The following is a 20,751-nucleotide window of genomic DNA, read 5'->3' on the forward strand; positions in this document are numbered from 1 at the left end:
ATACAGATTCTAAAAATATATATTTGTTAATGTGTATGCGAATATTGTACAGCTCAGGCCACTGCAAGAGCCTGGAAGTAGTTACACACCAGTAGCAGACCACGCCTTGGGCTCAAATCTTCCTTTCTAAATATCACTCTCCCTTAAAAGGAAGCAGGGCTCCTTGGAAAAATGGCTGATTTCAGGGCTGGAGCACAGAAGAGACAAAATGATCCTAGAATGTCTTCTGCCAGAAAATAAAGGAGTTGCTCAGAAAATGGGGAGACATGTCAAAAGTACTCAAAAGAAGTCAGCTTGAAGAAGTTTCCACAAGCCAAAAATATGGGACAATGTGGGTACCAAATAAATGACAGTAACAGATTATAACCTGCAGCCCTGAAGTTTCCAAAGATAATGTCACCGTATCTTCCATCTACATGCTTTCCTCAGAACATGTCCGTGACATTCCTCCTGAGCAGCAGGGGCATCTACACTCCCACTCCTTGAACCTGGGCAGAACTCGGCAGCTCCCTCGACCAATAAAGCATGGCCATGTGAATGCCCAGGCTAGACCACAAAACGCCACACACTTTCCTTGCCCTCTGGGTACCATTACTCTTGGACTCTAGACTCCTTATTGCAAGAAGCTCAACTAGCCCACATGGAAAGGTTCCACATCAACCACTGGACATGAGAGTGAAGATGCTCTTACAGCCCGCAGCTGTCCACTCACCCCGAGTCTTTGAGTTTTCTCAGGTGAGGCCCCAGACATTGTGGAACATAAAGGAGCCATCTCCCCCTGCTCCCACTGGAAGAATTACTGAATTTTTATATAAACTATTTCACTCCATGAAGTTTTAGGGTGGTTTGGTATTCAGAAACAGTTATCAAAATATAACCCACTAGAACATAAACTCAAGTTCATGATAACAAAAATAATTAAATTTAAAGTTTAGTCAACAACAGGGTGTTTTATATCATTTCCAAGCATCTCCCCACAAAATACTCATTAATAACCAAGGGGAAAAGAGTAATTCACAGAAGTCTGGAAGACATCCAATTAAGAGACAAAATTCCCTGTAAACTTCAGAAGTATCCAGACGATACAAGAGCACCATTCATAATAGCCAAACTGTGGAAAAAATCCAAGCGTCCATCAAATGGTGAACAGATGAGCAAAACAGGACATACTCATACCACAAGACACTACGACAATAAATATAACTAGGCACTGATGCACACAACAGCATGAACATCAGTATCTCAAAAACATGATGCTAAGTGAAAGAACACAGATGCAAAGTCCTCATATTGTCTGAGTCCATTATATGAAACGTCCAAGAGAAATCTACAGAGATAGAAGGTAGATTAGTGGTCAGCTGTGGGTAACTGCACATGGACAGGTTTTGGGGGAACGTGCTGGAAATGTTCTAATACTAGATTGTGTTGTTAGTTGCACAATTCTGTAAATTTACTAAAAATCAACTAATTATACTTCTTAAAGAGATGGGAACACCAGACTACTTTACCTGTCTGCTGAGAAGTCTATATGCAGGACAAGAAGCAACAGTCAGAACTGGACATGGAAAAATGTCCTGGTTCTTGGGAAAGGAGTACAAGACCGTGTATCGTCACCCTGCTTATATAACTTAGATGCAGAGTTGTTGTCGTTCAGTCCCTAAGTCATGTCTGACTCTTTGCGACCCCATGGTCTGCAGCACACCAGGCTTCCCTGTCCTTCACTATCTCACAGAGTTTATTCAAACTCATGTCCATTAAATCAGTGATGCCATCCAACCATCTCATCCTCTGTCATCCCCTTCTCCTCTTGCCCTCAATCTCAAATAACCCAGCATCCGGGTTGTTTCCAGTGAGTCGGCTCTTCAAATGAGGAGGCCAAAGTACTGGAGCTTCAACTTTCAGCAGCAATCCTTCCAACGAACAGAGTACATCATGGGAAATGCCAGGCTGGATGACTCACAAGCCGGAATCCAGACTGCTGGGAGAAATATCACAATTTCAGATATGCAGATGATACCATTCCAATGACAGAAAGGGAAGAGCAACTCAAGAGCCCCCTGTTGAGAGTGAAAGCGGAGGAGTGAAAAAGCTGGCTTAAAACTCAATGTTCAAAAAACTAAGACCATGGCATCTGGTCCCATCACTTCATGGTAAATAGATGGGGGAAAAGTGGAAACAGCAGCAGATTTTATTTTCCTGGGCTCCAAAATCACCATGGACAGTGACTGCAGCCACGAAATTAAGACACTTGCTCCTTAGAAGGAAAGCTATGACAAACCTAGACAGCACATTGAAAAGCAGAGACATCACTTGCCAACAAAGGTCCATAGTCAAAGCTATGGTTTTTCCAGTAGTCGTGTATGAATGTGAGAGTTGGACCATAAAAACAGCTCAGCACCGAAGAATTGATGCTTTTGAACTATAGGAAAAGACTGTTGAGAGTCCCTTGGACAGCAAGGAGATCAAACCAGTCAATCTTAAAAGGAAATCAACAATGAATTGGAAGGACTGATGTTGAAGCTGAAACTCCAATGCTTTGGCCACCTGATGTGAAGAGCTGACTCACTGGAAAAGACCCTGATGCTGGGAAAGACTGAAGGCAGGAGGAGAAAGGGATGACAGAGGCTCAGATGGTTGGATGGCATCACTGACTCAATGGACATGAGTTTGAGCAAACTCTGGCACATAGTTTAGGACAGGGAAGCCTGGTGTGCTGCACACCATGAGGTCACAAAGAGTTGGACACTACTTAGTAACTGAACAATACTTAGAAAAAGAACATGCAAGGAATAACTAAGGAACTGTTTCAGAGTGTGAGAGACTAAAGAAAATTAAATACAATGTGTAATTCTAACTAGATTCTTTACTATAAATGATGTTTCTGGCTGGCAAAACTTCAATGTGGGCTGAGGATCAGATGGTAACAATGCATTGATTTTCTGATTTTGATGGTTGTGTGCTGGGTATGTAGAATGTCCTTATTGTAGGAAATGGACAATACTGGAGTCACTTCGTGTCTTTTCTGGCAACTTAAGTTTCCAATAATTCAGGGGAAGTTCTCTGTACTACACCAGCAACTTTCTGTAAATCTGAAACTATTTCAAAAAAGGTTTTAATGCACAAACTATAAAAGCTACGAACAAAATCAGTTAAATTTGAGTTAAAGAAATGTCAGGTAAAATAATGCCAATTTTCAAATGATCAAAACAATAACTTAAAGATTGATAATATCCACTGGTAGTGGCATCACTGACTTGATGGACATGAATTGGAACAAGCTCTGGGAGTTGGTGAGGGACAGAGAAGCTTGATGTGCTACAGTCTATGGGGTCACAAAGTGTCAGACATGACTGAGCAACTGAACTGAACTGAAATGAACTGACTGGTAGTGAGGGTAAGGAGAAAAACATTAATTTCTCCATGTTTACACATCGACTGGCAGTATCTCCCAAGATTTTTAAACAATTTCTCTGGCTGGAAATTCCACTTCTAAACCCTTTTACAACTCCTCCTCCCTCAAGGATAAGCTTGGAACCCCTTCTAAGAACTCCCAGAATGGCCAGTTTATACTTATTTCACTGCACTCACCTCACTACATTGTAATTATTTCCTTATATACCTATTTTCCCTTTTGAACTAAACATCTCCAGGGCAGGAATCATGTTTCTCTGCACATCTGGGCCTATCACAGAGGTTCAAAATGGACAGGCTATTATGGAGGATTGGTGAGTTGGAGTCCAAGACATTCTAAGTAAATAGATAAGCATCAAAAAAAATCACTGAGGAGGAGCCTGGTAGGCTGCAGTCCATGGGGTCGCTAAGAGTCGGACACGACTGAGCGACTTCACTTTCACTTTTCACTTTCATGCACTGGAGCAGGAAATGGCAACCCACTCCAGTATTCTTGCCTAGAGAATCCCAGGGACGGGGGAGCCTGGTGGGCTGCCGTCTATGCGGTCGCACAGAGTTGGACACGACTGAAGCGACTTAGCAGCAGCAGCAGCAGCAAAGGAGTATCTGAATGTATTTGGCAAAAGGTAAGTAAACCTGAAAACATGGACCAGAATAAAACGAGACATGAAAGGGGCATTAGAGCTAACAGTGGGAAGAACTTTTCCTACTGGATAATAAGAAAATGTGAAGTATCGAGAAGCCAATTTGGAATGGGTACATTTTTCAGACAAGTTACCTATGTAAAAGTTATACTTCAGGTTCAGTAGAAAGCGAGTTTTTTAGAACCAGAAGATACAAAAATCACAGCAAGTAAAGTTTTAAAATAATAAAATTATTAACAATAAAATGCACTGAACTGGGTTCTAGGCTTCAAAAGCATAATTTAAAAGGCAAGTTGTCAAGAACCTTGTGGGAGCATTCTTAAAAATTAAGCACAGAGTCACTTTCAAGCCCAGACTGGCTTCTCTGGCCAGAGCAGCCTCAACAGAAACTTCCCTTCACCTTCTGCACTCACTCCACCAGATGTGCTGGTCTGTCCTCCTTAAGAGTTCCCGGAGCGCTTCTTTCCCAAAAGCTGCCTGATAAACAGGACTGCCCAAGGTGAAGACCATCATCCACCTATGTCTACAACAAAGAAGCTAAATGTATTGCTTGCAAAGAAATCTGGCCTCACACAGGAAGTGCTGATCTTATCACAGTTGAGAAACAGTAGTACAGGGACAGGCCACATTTCACAGGATGGTTCCCCAGCTGCTCCTGACAGGCCATCTCTCAGGAGGAAGGCGCTGAAGAGGCTTCCAGTGATCAGGCAAGTTTTAAAGGGCTCTGCAGGTACTTGTTCAAGGCTTGGGAGAAGGGCCAAAGTCTTCGTGAACCTGCAGAATAGGAGCTTTTTATTCTCAACTGTACACGCTCCCATTCCCTCATCATTGTTGCTGTGGTTCCCTCCCTCAAAAGAAGTACACAGGTCCATTCTTAATTTTTAAAAAAAGTTTCCTGTTTATAGCATTTACTGTTTTAGGGAAACCAAGTAAACACAATAAAATAAAAGACAGGTAAATCACAGAAGTTCTGTCAGGTTCCTTGGTCTACTGTTGCCAACCACTTTGGGTTAAAAAAGCTGACTTTTACCATAATTTATCCATTCTCTAAGAGATGCAAGATTCTACACAAAAGGCCGAGTGGATTAATTAACTGGAAGAGAAGCTGCTTAATGCTTCCATGTATCTACAGATCCTTTACTGATGCTATTCTCTATATATTCTTAGTACTCAATTAAATCTGTATTTTCACCATTAGGAAACAGCAGGCTAATGCAGCTGTACTACCTACCAAGTTCAGTTCACAGTAAATTATTCTTTTCTTTTGTATTTTACTATTATTTTCAGCTGTGCTCGGTGCTTGCTGCTGCACACATGCCTTCTCTAGTTGCAAGGAGTGGGGCTTCTCTTGTTGCAGGGCACGGGCTCTAAACCCACAGGCCTCAATAGTTGCAGCATGCGGGCTCAACAGCTGCACCATGCAGGTTCAGCAGTTGTGGCTCATGGGCATATTAGCCGCACAGTAGCTTCTGGAATCTTCCTGGATCAGGGATCGAACCTGTGTTCCCTGCACTGGCAGGCAGATTCTTACCTATTCTATCATCAGGAAAGTCCCACAGTAAATTACCTTTAATTTCGCAGCGTGTGGTAGACATGAATTTACCAAAAATCGTATTAAAGTGCAAAAGAAAATCGGAGAAAGCAATGGCACCCCACTCCACTACTCTTGTCTAGAGCATCCCAGGGACGGGGGAGCCTGGTGGGCTGCCGTCTATGGGGTCGCACAGAGCCAGACACGACTGAAGCGACTTAGCAGCGGCAGCAAAAGAAACTATTATTTTCCAAAGAGGCACTTAAAGGGTTTTTGTTGCTTTTTAGTATCACAATCATTTAAGAATATCCCATTATCAAAAAATAAACTGTAAAAAAAGTCATTCTGGTAATAAACAGTAATTTTTTAAGTCATAAAACTTTCTTGTAAGTTCCTGTGAAATCTAAGTTCTGAAACGATTTCACTTGCAAAACAATCCAGAACAATGATCTCACAAGCAAGACTCTGGAGCTACACTGCCTGAGTTCAAGTAAACTCCACAGTTTACTACTAGTTGTGTGATCTTTAGCAAGTTACTTAATCCCAAGGACTGTTTCTTCTGTAAAACAGGGACTGCACAACCGACTCAGTAGTTTTGAGGAAGAAAACTCATTTAACACAATAAAAGCACTTAGAACATAAGACTGTGAGTTTGCTATTATCTAACTCCAAAAACTTAAAATGCAACATCCAAAAAACTAGGATCATGGCATTCGGTGGAAGCAGTCACAGATTTTATTTTCTTCAGCTCCAAAATCACTGCTGACAGTGACTGCCGCCATGAAATTAAAAGACGCTTGCTCCTTGGAAGGAAAGCTATGACAAAACTAGACAGTATTAAAAAGTAAAGACATCACTTTGCCGACAAAGGTCTGTACAGTCAAAGCTATTGTTTTTCCAGTAGTCATGTACAGATGTGAGAGCTGGACCATAAAGAAAGCTGAGCACCTAAGAATTGATGCTTTTGAATTGTGGTGCTGGAGAAGACTCCTGAGAGTCCCTTGGACTGAGAGATCAAACCAGTCCATCCTAAAGGAAATCAACCCTGAATATGCACCAGAAGGACTGATGCTGAAGCTCCAATACTTTAGCCACCTGATGTGGCCTCGCTGGAAAAAACGCTGATGCCACAGAAAGACTGAATCCAAAAGAAGAGGGTGGCAGAGAATGAGATGGGTTATAGATAGCATCAATGACTCAATGGACTGAATCTGAGCAATCTCTGGGAGATATTGGAGGACAGAGGAGACTGGAATCCTGTAGTCCTGGTGGGGGGAGGGGAGGTGGTGTTGGCAGTCAGACATGACTTAATGACTGAACAAGCTCCAAAAAATATAAGTGAAATGCTAAAACTACTCGAATACAGGGTTTTGTTGTTTCTTTTTAAGTAACTTTTAAAACACATGATATTTATACAATACATGAAAGCAAGAATCAAAGGTCTGGGTTCAAATACAGGAAGATTCCTTCTCTGCCAGGCACCTTCAGCAAGTCCTCATGATTCAGTGTCCTCCTTGTAACACACTGCCAACAGGTCTGTGATAACCAGGGTGGCAGCCACAGAATACTGGGGTGTGATCACTCAAAGTGACTGCAACCATAAATTCACCAGATACATATTGCAAACTTGGATCAAATTAAAAAGGTGTCCCAGATATCTTCAGATAGATAGGTATCTTCCCTGGTAGCACACATGGTAAAGAATCTGGGTTCCATCCTCGGGTCAGGAAGATCCCCTGGAGAAGGGAATGGCTACCCACTCCAGCATTCTTGCCTGGAGTATTCCATGGACAGAGGAGCCTGGCGGGCTACAGTCCACGGCGTCACAGAGTCGGACACGACTTTCACTCACTACTGGAGAGGAAGGTAGAGTGGTTACAAGAATTTTGTGTGTGTTTGTTTTGTGTGAGTTGCTCAGTCGTGTCTGACTTTTTGCGACCCCATGGACTACAGCCCACCACGCTTCTCTGTCCATGGAATTCTTCAGGCAATACGGAGTAAGTTGCCATTTCCTTCCCCATCCTCTCCCGACACCAATCTTCAATTCCTAACCCTAAAACCAGCTCTCACATCCTTACCACTGCTCAGTCTGACGAGTGAGCCTGTCTCCTCCCAACTCCAGTCCCCCTCCAGACTAGCACCAGTACCCTTACGACACACAGATCGGTCACTTCCATGTCTAAAGACCACTATCTCAACAAACTCCCAATTACAACTAGAATATTAAAGTTCGTTCATAACATGGCTACCTACTCAGCAACAAGTTACACATATTCGTAAACATGTATGTCTGAACAAGTTACACATACATTACTTGACTTCCAACCAAAGCCCAACAGCGCTTTCCTCAACTCGCACTTTTTACGTGGTCCTCTCCCCCAGAGCGCTGCTCCCGACTCCCGGTCCCACGTGCGTGCTGAGCCCTGTGGGGCTCGCCGGTGCCCTCAAGCACTTGCCCATCTGCATCATAAATCACCACACACAAGACTCCTCCAGGTCTCAAGAGGCTGCCATTACCCATTCCATTCAATTATAAACAGTTTTAAGAGCATTCCGGCAAGCCTCCCATTCAAATTCAAAGAAAATACTTTAAACATTTAATTATTTAGCAACTGTTCAGTTAGAACTAGCGGCTACTATTTTCGACGTTCCCAAGCCAAGAGTCAGGAGAAATTCTGCGCGCTCTACGTAAGCGCGGTGAGCGGCGGTATGTGAAAAGTTCAACTGTAATGTCAACATCTGCACATCATCAGTATTCACACTGAGAACTCCAGGGTGAAGGAACTGGGGCTCCTCTCAGCTGTGCGCTCAAGAAAAAAACCCGCCACAACGCAGGCAGCTGAGCGCGCTTCTGCCCGGCCCGCGTCCGCGCTCGCTCCGGGCGGCCCTCCGGCTCCCAGCCCGCCCCTCTCCCCGGCCCTCCTCGGCCGCCGCCCTGTCCCCGCGTTCCCCTCGCCCAGATGCCGTCCCCCGCCCCGCCTCCCGGGCCCCATCCCCGCCCCCCTCGACCCCGGCCCCACGTGACGCGGAGGGACGACGGGCACCCTTCGGGCCGCGAGCCCCGGGCCGGCAGAACGTCGCGGGATTCGAGAGGCGGCCACGGGCCGCCGGGTGTGGGCGGGGTGGGGCGGGGCCGCCGCCGGGACTTCGCAGGCCGGGCCAGGGGCGTCGCCGCGGGCCGGGCCGGGGTTACCTACCGCTGGGCGCCCGCAGCGCCGCCGCGTCCCTCGCACGTCTCGCCGCGCCCGCTGGGGCCCCGCGCTCGCCCGCCTCCGCCCCGCGCGGCGGGACCCCCGCTCGGCGCGCGCCACCCCGCGCGACCCCGTCCCCTCCTCCCAGCTCGGCCAGAAAGAGAAAATGGCGCTCGATTGGCCTCCGGAAGTGACGCGCACCCTCATTTGCATGCCGATGCAGTCAACCAATGGGAGAAGAGCATGCATGGGACCCCCCACTGGGCACTGTCCCAAAGGCCCCTTTGGGCCCCTGCCTTAAGCTGAACTGGAGGCTCAGCAGTGGGAATGGGGTTTTGTGTTGAAGCCCCCTCCCCTGACCCCACTCTTGCTACAGTGAACTGGCCTGCTAGCCTCTCACCATATCTACAAACTCTCGTGAGAGTTTGAGGTGATGGCGTCACTAGATGGGGCGGGGCCCGTGCGTTGTCCTTCACGTGACCAATCACGTGGGTTCCCTAGAGCTTGGTCTTCATTTGCATGAGGTGGGGTGGAGCTAGTGGCAGTAGCAGGAATAGGTGGCCCCGCCCACATCTCAGAGCCAATGGGAAACCAGCTGTGAGGGGAATCCTGCCCTATCATTGGAGGATAGAACTTGAACTATCAGAACTTTGACAAGGATGCTCTTGGTACATCTTGGTGAACTGACTAGATAGGGTCTCCTGACTTCGTAATTATATCCTAAAGAAATTAATTTCACACTTTTTCTTGAGAATTCGTATTTTTAAGTTAGAGCTACTACATGCTGTGTAGGAAAAAAGTTAATTGCATACATTTATAAAAATTCTTAAATGGCTTGAAAGTTCACTTTTGCCCAGCTTTGTAAAAAAAAATGTGAAGGGATAATATATTTCTCAAAATGAATGTACCATAACGTGAATGGAGCTTTCAAAATGCCTATGGGTCTTCAACTGTTGAGTAAAGTGCCCAAGGGGTAAGAATAGAACCACATTGCCCTCTGGGAACTTGAAGTTTAACGGGGAGGCCTGCTGTGTAGGCAAACTATTTTAATTTATTGCTCCTCAGTGACTACTCCAGCCCTTTCTCCCTTCACTGAAGCTGCCAAGCCATTACCTGTCCCTCCTCAACTTACTTTTCAGCACAAGACCATGTCTACTTCCAGAACACCAAGACCACCAAAAATGGTCTCCATCTATCTCCTCCGGCCCCACGTGCACACCTTTTCCTCAGCACCATCCTGATCAGAGTATGCGTCGGTTCACGCTCAGGACCAGTCCCTTCATTCCTGGGCCTTGTTTGCCCTGCCCGGCACCTCATTGCCCAGCCATTCAGTTCAGTTCAGTTCAGTCGCTCAGTTGTGTCCGACTCTTTGCGACCCCATGAACCCCAGCATGCCAGGCCTCCCTGTTCATCACCAACTCCCGAAGCCTAGTCAAACTCATATCCATTGAGTCAGTGATGCCATCCAACCTTCTTATCATCTGTCATCCCCTTTTCCTCCCACCTTCAATCTTTCCCAAAATCAGGGTCTTTTCAAGTGAGTCAGTTCTTCGCATCAGGTGACCGAAGTGTTGGAGTTTCAGCTTCAACAGTCCTTCCAATGAGTATTCAGGACTGATTCCATCCTTTAGGATGGACTGGTTGGATCTCCTTGCAGTCCAAGGGACTCTCAAGAGTATTCTCCAACACCACAGTTGAAAAGCATCAATTCTTCGGCGCTCAGCTTTCTTTAAAGTCCAACTCTCACATCCATGCATGACTACTGGAAAAACCATAGCCTTAACTAGACAGACCTTTGTTGGCATTCCTCTCCCCTAATTTCAGCTTCTCTCTATGGGTAACTTCTGCTCAGTTTAACCCAATGACTAAAAACATAAGAGGCACTAAGTAAATGTATGAATTAATTTTAAAATATTCTTGAGTGCTGGGTTGATATCACTCAACCACAATTTATTTTTTTCTCTACAAGAATCCAAGCCATAATTGAAGGAGAATTTGCTCTTTATAGTTATTTATGAATTATGATTTAATTTTATAACAAATCACAGCAGTAAATGGGTATGATGTCCCTATACATCTTTCTTGAAGAAATGGGTGGGATGAAAAGTTACAGCCTTCTGGTCACCCTTGACCCAGACCACGAGGCTCCAGTGGGAGGATCGTATCACATTTCTCCAAATGTCTTGCTGCTTCCACTCCTCACCGTGTGCTCTCTTGCGCCACCCTCACCCGCATCTAAGAGTGGGAAATTACAGGTATCCCTTGACCACCAGGGCTTCCCTGGTGGCTCAGCTGGGAAAGAATCTCCCTGCAATGTGGGAGACCTGGGTTCAATCCCTGGGTTGGGAAGATCCTCTGGAGAAGGTAAAGGCTACCCACTCCAGCATTCTGGTCTGGAGAATTCCATGGACTGTATAGTCCATGGGGTCACAAAGAGTCAGACGACTGAATGACTTTGGCCACCAGTGACTTCCTAACTGTTAAAGAACAGATTTTAATCCTTATCTTCCCTTTCCTGAAGCCCTTCCCTCACATGACCTCTAATCTTCTCCACCCTAGCTAATTAGTCCTCACACCTTTACTAGCTTCCCCTTCTCAGCACATCCTTTAACATTTGCCCCATAATTCCTGGTCCACATTCATCACCACGTCCTGGGTGCCAGGCATTGTTCCAGGTACTGGAACCCCCATCCCGTTCAGTCATCACTCTCCGTCCTCTCCCTTGTTAATCTCAATGGCAGATTCAAACTTCATTATTTTGATTCCAGTGTATCCACCTCTCTCCTGAGTTCTGACTGCCAACGGGGTAGCTCCACTTGGGTGTCCCACCCACACCGCAGAGTCCACGTGCTCAAGGCTGAACGATCACCCCTCCTCCACAGTCCCTCCAACAGTAAGCAGTGTGCTTACCTAGCCTTCATTTTTCCCATCTCCAAATCTCTGACTTTACATCCTAATGCTCCTCTCCTGTAGCCCTCCTACAACGTGTGCCTCTCCTGGTGGGAACACCTGCACAGCTCAGGTCAGCTCAGGCGTCTCTGGGAAGCCTTCCAGTCAGCCATCCTAGAGATCTAGTGAAAGCAAGTCTGACCCTGTTGCTTCCCTTCTTCCCTTCAGCCATTCTGACAGTTGCTCAGCTTGAACACAAGCTCTCCAGTGCTGACCATCCCCAGCCCATCTCCCGCTCACACAAACACTGCACAGTATTTGTTCATGGGATTCCTTCCTTTTCCACAACCTGAACTGATTTCTATTCCATTGCCATTCAAGGCTGAGTTCTGCTGGCTTCGCTTCCAAGATCTCCCTGACCACCAGCACTGCACACATACCCGTGGCAAGATGTGATGGGTTCCTCTTGATATTCCCAGAACACTGCACCAACTGTTTGATCCTCATTTGCTAATGTGTCTGTCTCTCGCAAGGAGTGCTGTACCAACAGGGGCCATGTCTCCTGGTCATCACTGTATCCCTGATGCCCAGGTTACTTTAATATAATTTATAATAATATTTTGATAAACATAACAAAACTTTAATAAATGCTGAAAGAACTCATCTTTCTCCCAACACCTTGTAAAAATTTTTGAACATACTGAATAGTTGAAATAAATGTACAGTGAACACCATCACCTAGATCTTACAATTAACACTTTTGCTGTATTTGCTATATCACCCAGCTATCCAGCTATTCATCTTTTTCATTCATTTTTTTATTGAAGCGTAGTTGATTTACAATGTTTGTAAAGCAAAGTTGATTTACAATTTACAAGGAATTGCTGCTTTATAGCGAAACGTTAGACACATATAGACATTCTTTTTTACATACTTTTCCATTATGGTTTATCATAGGGTATTGAATATAGTTCTCTGTGCTATACAGTAGGACTTTGTTGTTTATCCATCCTATATATAATAGTTTATATCTGCTAGTTCCAAACTCCCAGTCCCTCCCTCCCCCACCCCCACCCCCTGGACAGCCACAATTCTGTTCTCTGTGAGTTTGTTTATGTTTTGTAGATAAGTTCATTTGTGCCATATTTTAGATTCTACATATAAGTGATAACACATGGTATTTGTCTTACTGACTTACTTCACTTAATATAACCTCTAGTTGCATCCATGTTGCTGCAGATGGCATTATTTCATTCTTTTTTATGGCTGAGTAGTTTTCCATTTCATATACGTACCACATCTTCTTTATCCATTCATTAGTCAATGGACATTTATATTGTTTCCATGCTATTGTGAATCAACTTTTCATCTCTTGTGCCATGGTTTTTTTTTATGCACTCAAAGGAAATTGCAGTTTTGGTCTACTATGTCCCTAAACACTTCAGCATGCATGGATATGTATGTTACAAATGACATTTAAAACTACAATTAACAGCTTTCATGTTGAAAGGACGGTCCCTCCCCATGACAGAGGAATGAGCAATATGACCCAGAGGGACTCAGTCATCAAATCATTCAAAATCAGAAGTTAAACCTGAGGGCGTATATGCTGGACATGTCACAGAACAAGCAAGTTTGTTCCGCTTCTTCTCAGTCTACTTGGTTTCAGTACAAGTACCAGATGCTTTGCTTTTAGTTGTTCAGTTGGGTCTAAATAGCCTGTGCTTGACTTTTTCTACACTCTTATCTGGTTCCTTCTATAATCAGCATCAGCTTTTGTAAAAATAATTGTCCACCACAAAAACAGCAATCTGGGTGACTACCTAGCCCCACAGCCTGACATGTCAGCCCACCGGGGGAGACCTTTGGGAGGGTGCTGCCTTGAGGGTCCTAGCTTCCAGATAAAAGTGACACATCATATATGTGTGTGTGTGTGTGTGTGTGTGTGTGTGTGTGTGTGTGTGTTTTCCTCTGGGCAGACCCAGCCCCACATCAGGTGACATACCTTTGCAAGCAGAGTGGGCTGGATTTCCAAGTCACATAGGCAACTATACCTGGCAACGCACAAAGAGACAACTGTACACATGCCCATCTACATAAAATACATCTCTAAGGTTCATCCAAATCCACTGACATTTCTATGGAAAGATATTCTTTGTGAATACCTTAGATGTGATCTTGCCTTTCTCACCTTTGTTTTACATTTATTTGTGTCTGCTAGACACCAAGGAGACAGTAATGAGCAGAAAACAGAAGAAATTCAATCCCTGCTTTCATAGAGGTTAGAGAACCATGAGGGAGATTGTCATTAGTGAAATAAGAACACAGTCAAAGCTTAATTATAACCTGAGCAAACACTCCTGAAGAAGGTAGACTCTCCAAGCATCCACATCCCAGAGACCTGATGGGAGGCGCATTCTTGACAGAGTGGCAACCTTAAGTCAGAAGGATAAGTCGGCACGAGTGGGTCAAGGCAGCAAGTGGTAGTGAGGGGAGACGACTGCAGGCAGTGGGAACAACCCTGTGAAGTCCTTCCCTTCACTGTACTTCCAGTCTGTCCTACAACCGGTTCTTTCTGCTTCTCAGGTTCCCCAGAATTATGTCTCACAAGCTGCTTTAATCAAATTAATCCTGCCTTAATGAAGAAATAGCAAAACATTGGGAATTTCTAATCTCCCAGTGGTATTTTTAAGTTTTTTATTAGAAGAGAGATATAAGTATTTTTAGGAGGAAAAAGTCATCATTTTAAAATTGGTTTACACATACTTATTCCCAAACTGAAAAATAAATCATCATAAAAGGTAGTGAAGAGGAAGAAGAATTAATATATAATTTTCAAGAAGCATAGAGATGTTACTGTCTCTCACAGATGAGGAAACAGCAGCTCAGAGAAATTAAGTAGGTATCTGAATTCACATCCCCAGCTGCGTACAGAGACAGGCCTTCCAACTCTTCATTCTTGGTCTTCCCATTTTTCTGCCCAAGTGCCCACAGTTATCGATAATCAACCGTGAACATCTGAACCCGCGAGGCAAGCACAGTGTAACCTCACCCCCTCCCACCTGAGCCAGCAAGCCTGCACTGAAGGCTTCTAAACCTCTTTTCTGGTCATCTTCTTCCCCCATGTCTAATTTAGCCTCACTTTCTGGGTTTTGCACAAGTTCAGAGCCATCAACAGGCGACACTGGGACTTCATCTACCAAGCCATTTCTCCGTGTCCTCCCCACTGTGATTGAAACAGCTTTTACGGCTCACATGCCTCTCCATTCCTGCCTTCGTCATTGTCTTTCCTTTCATGAAGTGCTGGTTCCAAACAGCTGAAAATGGAGGTGATTTTTGTTCATTTACATATCAGGACATGCTCTGAGTTTCTTTTAAAGAGCCATGGGAAAAAATGATTTCCGAATTGTTTAGAGGAAAAGTTTATGTTTATGTTTTAAAATAAAACATCAGTGAAGCTCACTTTGAGAACTCACTCTGAACCCCAACAAAGCAGATGGCTCTCCAGGGGACATGCTCAGGTTCTCAAGTGCTCTGCAGAGCACCCTGGCAGGTGCAAATGAAATAGCAGGCAGTTAAGAAAGCTTTGAAAGTAGACATTTACAAAAATTCAAACTATATATTTTATATAGAAAACAACAGCATAATACCTAATTCAGAATTTCTCCTTTATCAAAATTGTCAATTAATAAATTTCACTCTTTTCCTGTAAAGGCAGAATGCTCATCATTCTTCTAATAGGCACAAGGCTTAAAACTTAGCCTTTAAGATAAAAGCAATTTCCTCATATCTATCTCCAACATTAAGTGCATCACACACAAGCTTGTCTGCACAATACAGTATAATGTTTACATGTACTCTCTATCAATTCCTTTTTGCTTCCTTAGTGGTTTCCTCCTATCCTTCTCTTTTGGGTTTTACTGTCGTTTATCTAACTCAAATTGTAAAGTCAGAAGTAAAATTTTTGTCTGGCCTTGCCCTGCTACACTGCTAATGCTCAGAAATCATAAATGGGAACCAATACTGTCTGCCCAGTGGATGGTCTACGTTCGCACTAACTCTTGTCCATCCTGGGGTACAGCTGCACCGCCAGTGGTAGCTGCAGGAGGTGAGGATCAGCTACCAACGGAGCCCTGTTTTGATGCTCTGATAATACTGACCTCCAGCTTTCAGAGGGGTCTCCATGGTCCCAGGAGTCATAGCCACTGTCAACAGCAGTCCCTTGTTCCCCTGCCCCTCCCTCCAAGCCCAGACAGACGCCCACCAGGGCCCCTCCCTGGTCTCCCCCATTAAAATAACAAGCAACCCAGTTTAAAAATAGGCAGAGGACCTCAACAGACATTTTTCCAGAAAAGACACACACATAACCAACAGGCACCTGAGAAGATGCTCAGTGTCACTGGTCATGAGAGAAATGCAAACTAAACCGAGACGACACCTCAGCACCTGTCAGAATGGCTACTGTCAAAAAGACAGTAACAACTGTCAGCGAGGATGTGAAGAAAAGGGAACTCTCATGGACTGCTGGTCGGAATGTAAATTGGTGCAGCCTATATGGAAATTCTTTCTAAAATTGAAAACAGAACCACCATAAGATCCAGCAGTCTCTCTGGTGGAATTCAGAAGGAGAGTTGAGTGGAGGACTCCTGGCTTGTAGTTCTCAGACAGAGAGAAGGCAAATGGGTGTTTTGTTTGCAACCGTCAGTTCAGAAGAGGCCACACCACCCGGTCCTTCAGCGCGTTCCCTCCCAGGGCGAAAGATCCGCTCCCTTCAAAGTCGCTCAGGAGTCTGGCCCGAGCACCAGAGACTGGGTTCACACCTGCCAGGTTCTAGCAGGCGGTCAGTTCCCGCAACGCAGGAAACCATTTTCTAGATTTTCTTTTAAACAAGGAACCTTGCTTCCATGTTCTGCTTTACAAGCTTGCAGAAGAACGTTGAGCGGTATTCTCGCCGACAGTCGGTGAAGCGAGCGGGACCCGGCCTGGCGGGAACTGCGACCTGGCGGGCGGGACACCGAGAGAAGGCTCCCGCCCGCTGCCCGCCGCCCCCGGTCCCAGAGGCGCCTCTTCCCGACGCCGCCCCGCCCCGCCCCCCAACCCTCTCCAGGCTACAGGGGAGCTCTGCTCCCGGCTCAAAGCATCTGGAGGTGTTTCCCGAGACCTGGACACCCGCGTCCCCCCCGACACCGCCGGGTCTGCGCAGGGCCCTCGGAGGAGCCTGCCCGCGGCCTGGGGAGGGGGAAGCCGGGGTCGTCCGCGCCGCGTGTCCAGAGCACCGGGCGGGGCCGGCAGCGGCTCCCACTCGGCCCGGGGAGCCGGCACACAGCCCCCGCGCCCGCGCGAGCTCCAGGCCGGCGCTGCAGGTGGAAAGAGCGGGATGAGGGGTTGGGGCGAAGCTCTGCCCCTTGGCTCGGCGGCTGGAGTGGTTTCCTCCTCAGACCTCGGAGCCGACGAGGCTTCAGGGTTCCCGCCCTTCAATCCAGTTGCACTGCGACCCCCGCCGGGGCCCGGGGGAGTCTGGCCGGCAGACCCCCGTCGTGAGAGCCGAGCGGGGCGCGAGCAGAGGGGCGGGGGCACCGGGCCGGGAGCGCCTCCTCGCGCAAGACCCGGTGCTACCCCGGCGCGCGGCGGCAGGGCGGCCGGGGCTGCCCCCGACCCAGACGCGACACGGAGGTCCGCGCGCGTCTCCAGGCCCGGAGCCCAGGGGTCGCGACGCAGGGGTGCCTCGGTCACTCCGCGGCGACCCGCGCCGCCCCAAGCCGGCCTGAGGCGCCCGCGGGGCTCCGCTCCACGTGTGCGGAGGGTCAACGCGCGACCCCCGGGGAGCAGCGGGCAAGGGCGCAGGGCGCTCCCCGGGGAGATCCTGCGGGAGGCGCTCGGTGGGCCACAGCGCGTGCGGCCGGGCCGGCAGCGCCGTGTCTCCAGGGAGCTCCGTAGAAACGCAGATGCTCGAGCCTCAGGCCTGCGTCCCCGCAGAGGTGGTCGGCCGCGTACGGTGTTAGCGGACCCCGCGCTGTACACTGAAGCTTGGGAACGGCTGACCTGCCTGACGAAGTAACAGACGCTGATGGAGTGATTCCTTAGCTTGAGACGCCTGGACTCGGTCCCCGTTTCCGCAGCAGTTTCGCAGAGAGTTCACCGACGTGCTCATGAGACTGGTTCGAGGGTTTCATTAGGTCAGCTCTTGCCAACTTCTCGTGATTAGCGTGGACGCCAGACGTCTTCCGAGGGCTCCGGCAGCCCTCAGGGGCGGACTGCCCGGCAGAACCCGAGCGGGCTTCAGCATCTGGGGGCGGGGGGTGGGGGCCGCCTGCTGCCTTCTCGGGGCACTAAGCACCGGCCAGCAGGAGCCGGGCTGGCCCGTTTCCGTTTGTAAGATGAGGACTGAGCTTGCAAGCCCGCGCCTTTCTGCGCCCCTCCGCTCCCTCTCACCCCTCTGCCTTTTTCCATCCCTGACTTGCTCCACTGCGCCCGCCTCACTGCCCCGGGACACACTCTCCTGTCGCATGCTGGAAAGGACCCCGGAGACAAAAGGAAGGCAACAAACAACCCCATAGGTAGCCAGAAAACAGCCTGCCCACCGGGGCATCTGCAGGTCAGGTATGTAATAGGATGCGCAGTTCCCAACTGAAGGCTCCCTCTTCGCATGACGGGCTCCGCCCCGCAGATAAGGGGGGTGCAGCAGAGGTTAGGACCTCGGGCTGCCTCTGGCTGTACCATTTACCTTCTCATCAACAGTGTGCAAGTGTTCACATTTCTCCACATCCTCGCCAACACTTGTAATTCTTTAATACTAGCCATCCTGATGGACGAGTTGCTATCTTGTAGTTTTGATTTATTGTTCCTAATGTCCTATTGTTCTATCGTCCCTAACGATGAGTGCTGTTGAGCATTCTTTTCATATGGTTACTGGTCATTGTACATCTCTGGAGAGAATTCTACTTAAGTTCCTTCGCCTGTTTTTGAATTGTGTTTTGTTGCCACTTGTGTTGTAAGCACTATCCATTCTAGATTTTAATTCCTTATCAGACATATGATTTGCAAGTATTATCTCCCATTCTGTGGATTGCCTTTTTATTTCATTGATAGTGTCTTGGCACAAAAGATTCTCACGAACTCCAACTTGCCTGTTTCCTTTTGATGCCTATGCCTTTTGTGTCATATCCAAGAAATCAATGCCAAATTGAGTGTTTTGAAGCTCTAGTCCTGTGTTTTCTTTTAAAAGTTTTAGTGTCAAGTCTTTATGTGGCTTGTGGGATCTTAGTTGCTCAACCAGGGGTTGAACCCATGCCTTTGGCAGTGAAAGCATGGACTCCCAATCACTGGACTGCCAGGTAATTCTCTATATTGTCGTCTTACATTTAGGTCTTTGATACTCCTGAGAAATATATGCTGGTCAAGAAGTTAGAACTGGACGGGGAACAATAGACCAGCTCAAAATTGGGAAAGGAGTACGACAAGACTGCATATCGTCACCCTGCTTATTTAACTTACACGTAGAGTACATTAAGAAAAATGCCAGGCTGGGTGAATCACAAGCTGGAATCAATATTGCCAGGAGAAATACCAACTTCAGGTATGCAGATAACACTCTATTGGCAGCAAGTGAAGAGCAACTAAAGAGCCTCTCGATGAGGGTGAAAAAAAGACAGTGAAAAAGCTGGCTTAAAACTCAACATTCAAAAAAAAAAAAAAAGACCATGGCAGCCAGTTCCATCACTTCATGGCAAATAGAAGGGGGAAAGGTGAGAGATGTTATTTTCTTGGCCTCCAAAATCATTGTGGTGATTGCAGCCATGAAATTAAGATGCTTGCTCCTTGAAAGGAAAGCTATGACAAACCTAGACAGCATAAAAAAGAGCAGAGACATCACTTTGCCAACAAAGGTTCAAAGCTATGGTTTTTCCAGTCGTCAGGTAAGGATGTGAGAGTTGGACCATAGAGAAGCCTGAGAGCTGAAGAACTGATGCTTTCAAACTGTGGTGCTAGATTCTTAAAGTCCCTTGGACAGCAAGGAGCTCAAACCAGTCACTCCTAAAGGAAATCAACCCTGAATGTTCACCAGGACTGATTCTGAATCCTCAATACTTTGGCCACCAGATGCAAAGAGCTGACTCATTGGAAAAGACCCTGATGCTGGGAAAGATGGAGGGCAGGAGGAGAAAAGAGTGGCAGAGGTTGAGATGGTTAGATAGCATCACTGACTCAATGGATATGAATTTGAGCAAACTCTGGGAGATAGTGGAAGACAGAGGAGACTAGTGTGCTGCAATCCACGGGGTTGCAAGAGCTGGACATGACTTAGTGACTGAAAAAATGTCCAACTTCACACTTGTTTCGGTCATGGCACTTGCTTAGTTCCCTGACCAGGGATTGAACCCTTGCTCCCTGCGTTGGAAGTATGGAGTCTTAACCACAGGACTGCCAAAAAAGTCCCCCACTTTCACACTTTTGTATGTGGCATCTAGCTTTCCCGGCATCATTTATTGAGACTTCCCTTTCTCCATTGTTTCCTTTGTCCACTAAACGATCTTGGCACCTTTGTCAAAAACCATCTGGCCATTTATGTGATGGTTCATTTCTGGGCTATTCTATTCCATTAGTCTATATGTCTGTCTTAAAGCCAACACCTAGTTTTGATTACTGTTGTTTTTGCAGTAAGTTTTCAAACTGGAAAATGAAAGTCATCCAGTTTAATTCCTTTTTCAGGATTGTGCTGACTGCTCAGAATCTCGAGATTCCTTATGAAATATAGTATAAGCTTGACAATTTCTAGAGAAAAAAAAATCAAGATTTTGACAGACTGTACTGATCTGTAGAGTGCTTTGAGTAATACTTATGTTTTCCTAAGTCTTCCAATCAGTTAACTTCTTTCAGCATGTTTTGCAGTTTTCATTGTACAAGTCTTTCTCATTTATGCTTAACTCCTAAGTATTTCTTTTTGGCAGTATTGTAAATATTATTGCAATATCAGGTCTTGGGTGGTTGTTGTTTTGCCATACCATATGGCTTCTGGGATCTTAGTTCTCCAACCATGGATTGAACCTAGGCCCCAGCAGCAAAAGTGCAGAGTCCTAACCACTAG

The 20,751-nt window shown here is 46.5% G+C and overlaps 1 protein-coding gene across 1 annotated transcript in view; it reads right to left on the bottom strand.

Moving 5' to 3' along the window:
* ADNP2 (ADNP homeobox 2) overlaps positions 1-8,813 on the bottom strand; it is a 34,089-nt gene extending 25,276 nt beyond the window's left edge. The window contains exon 1 of the mRNA XM_052660408.1: positions 8,784-8,813. The gene's annotated coding sequence lies outside the window, so the exon portion shown is untranslated. The remainder of the gene's footprint in view (positions 1-8,783) is intronic.
* Between the last annotated feature and the right edge of the window lie 11,938 nt (positions 8,814-20,751).

This window comes from Budorcas taxicolor, chromosome 22, assembly GCF_023091745.1.
Source record: "Budorcas taxicolor isolate Tak-1 chromosome 22, Takin1.1, whole genome shotgun sequence".
Lineage (NCBI taxonomy): Eukaryota > Metazoa > Chordata > Mammalia > Artiodactyla > Bovidae > Budorcas > Budorcas taxicolor.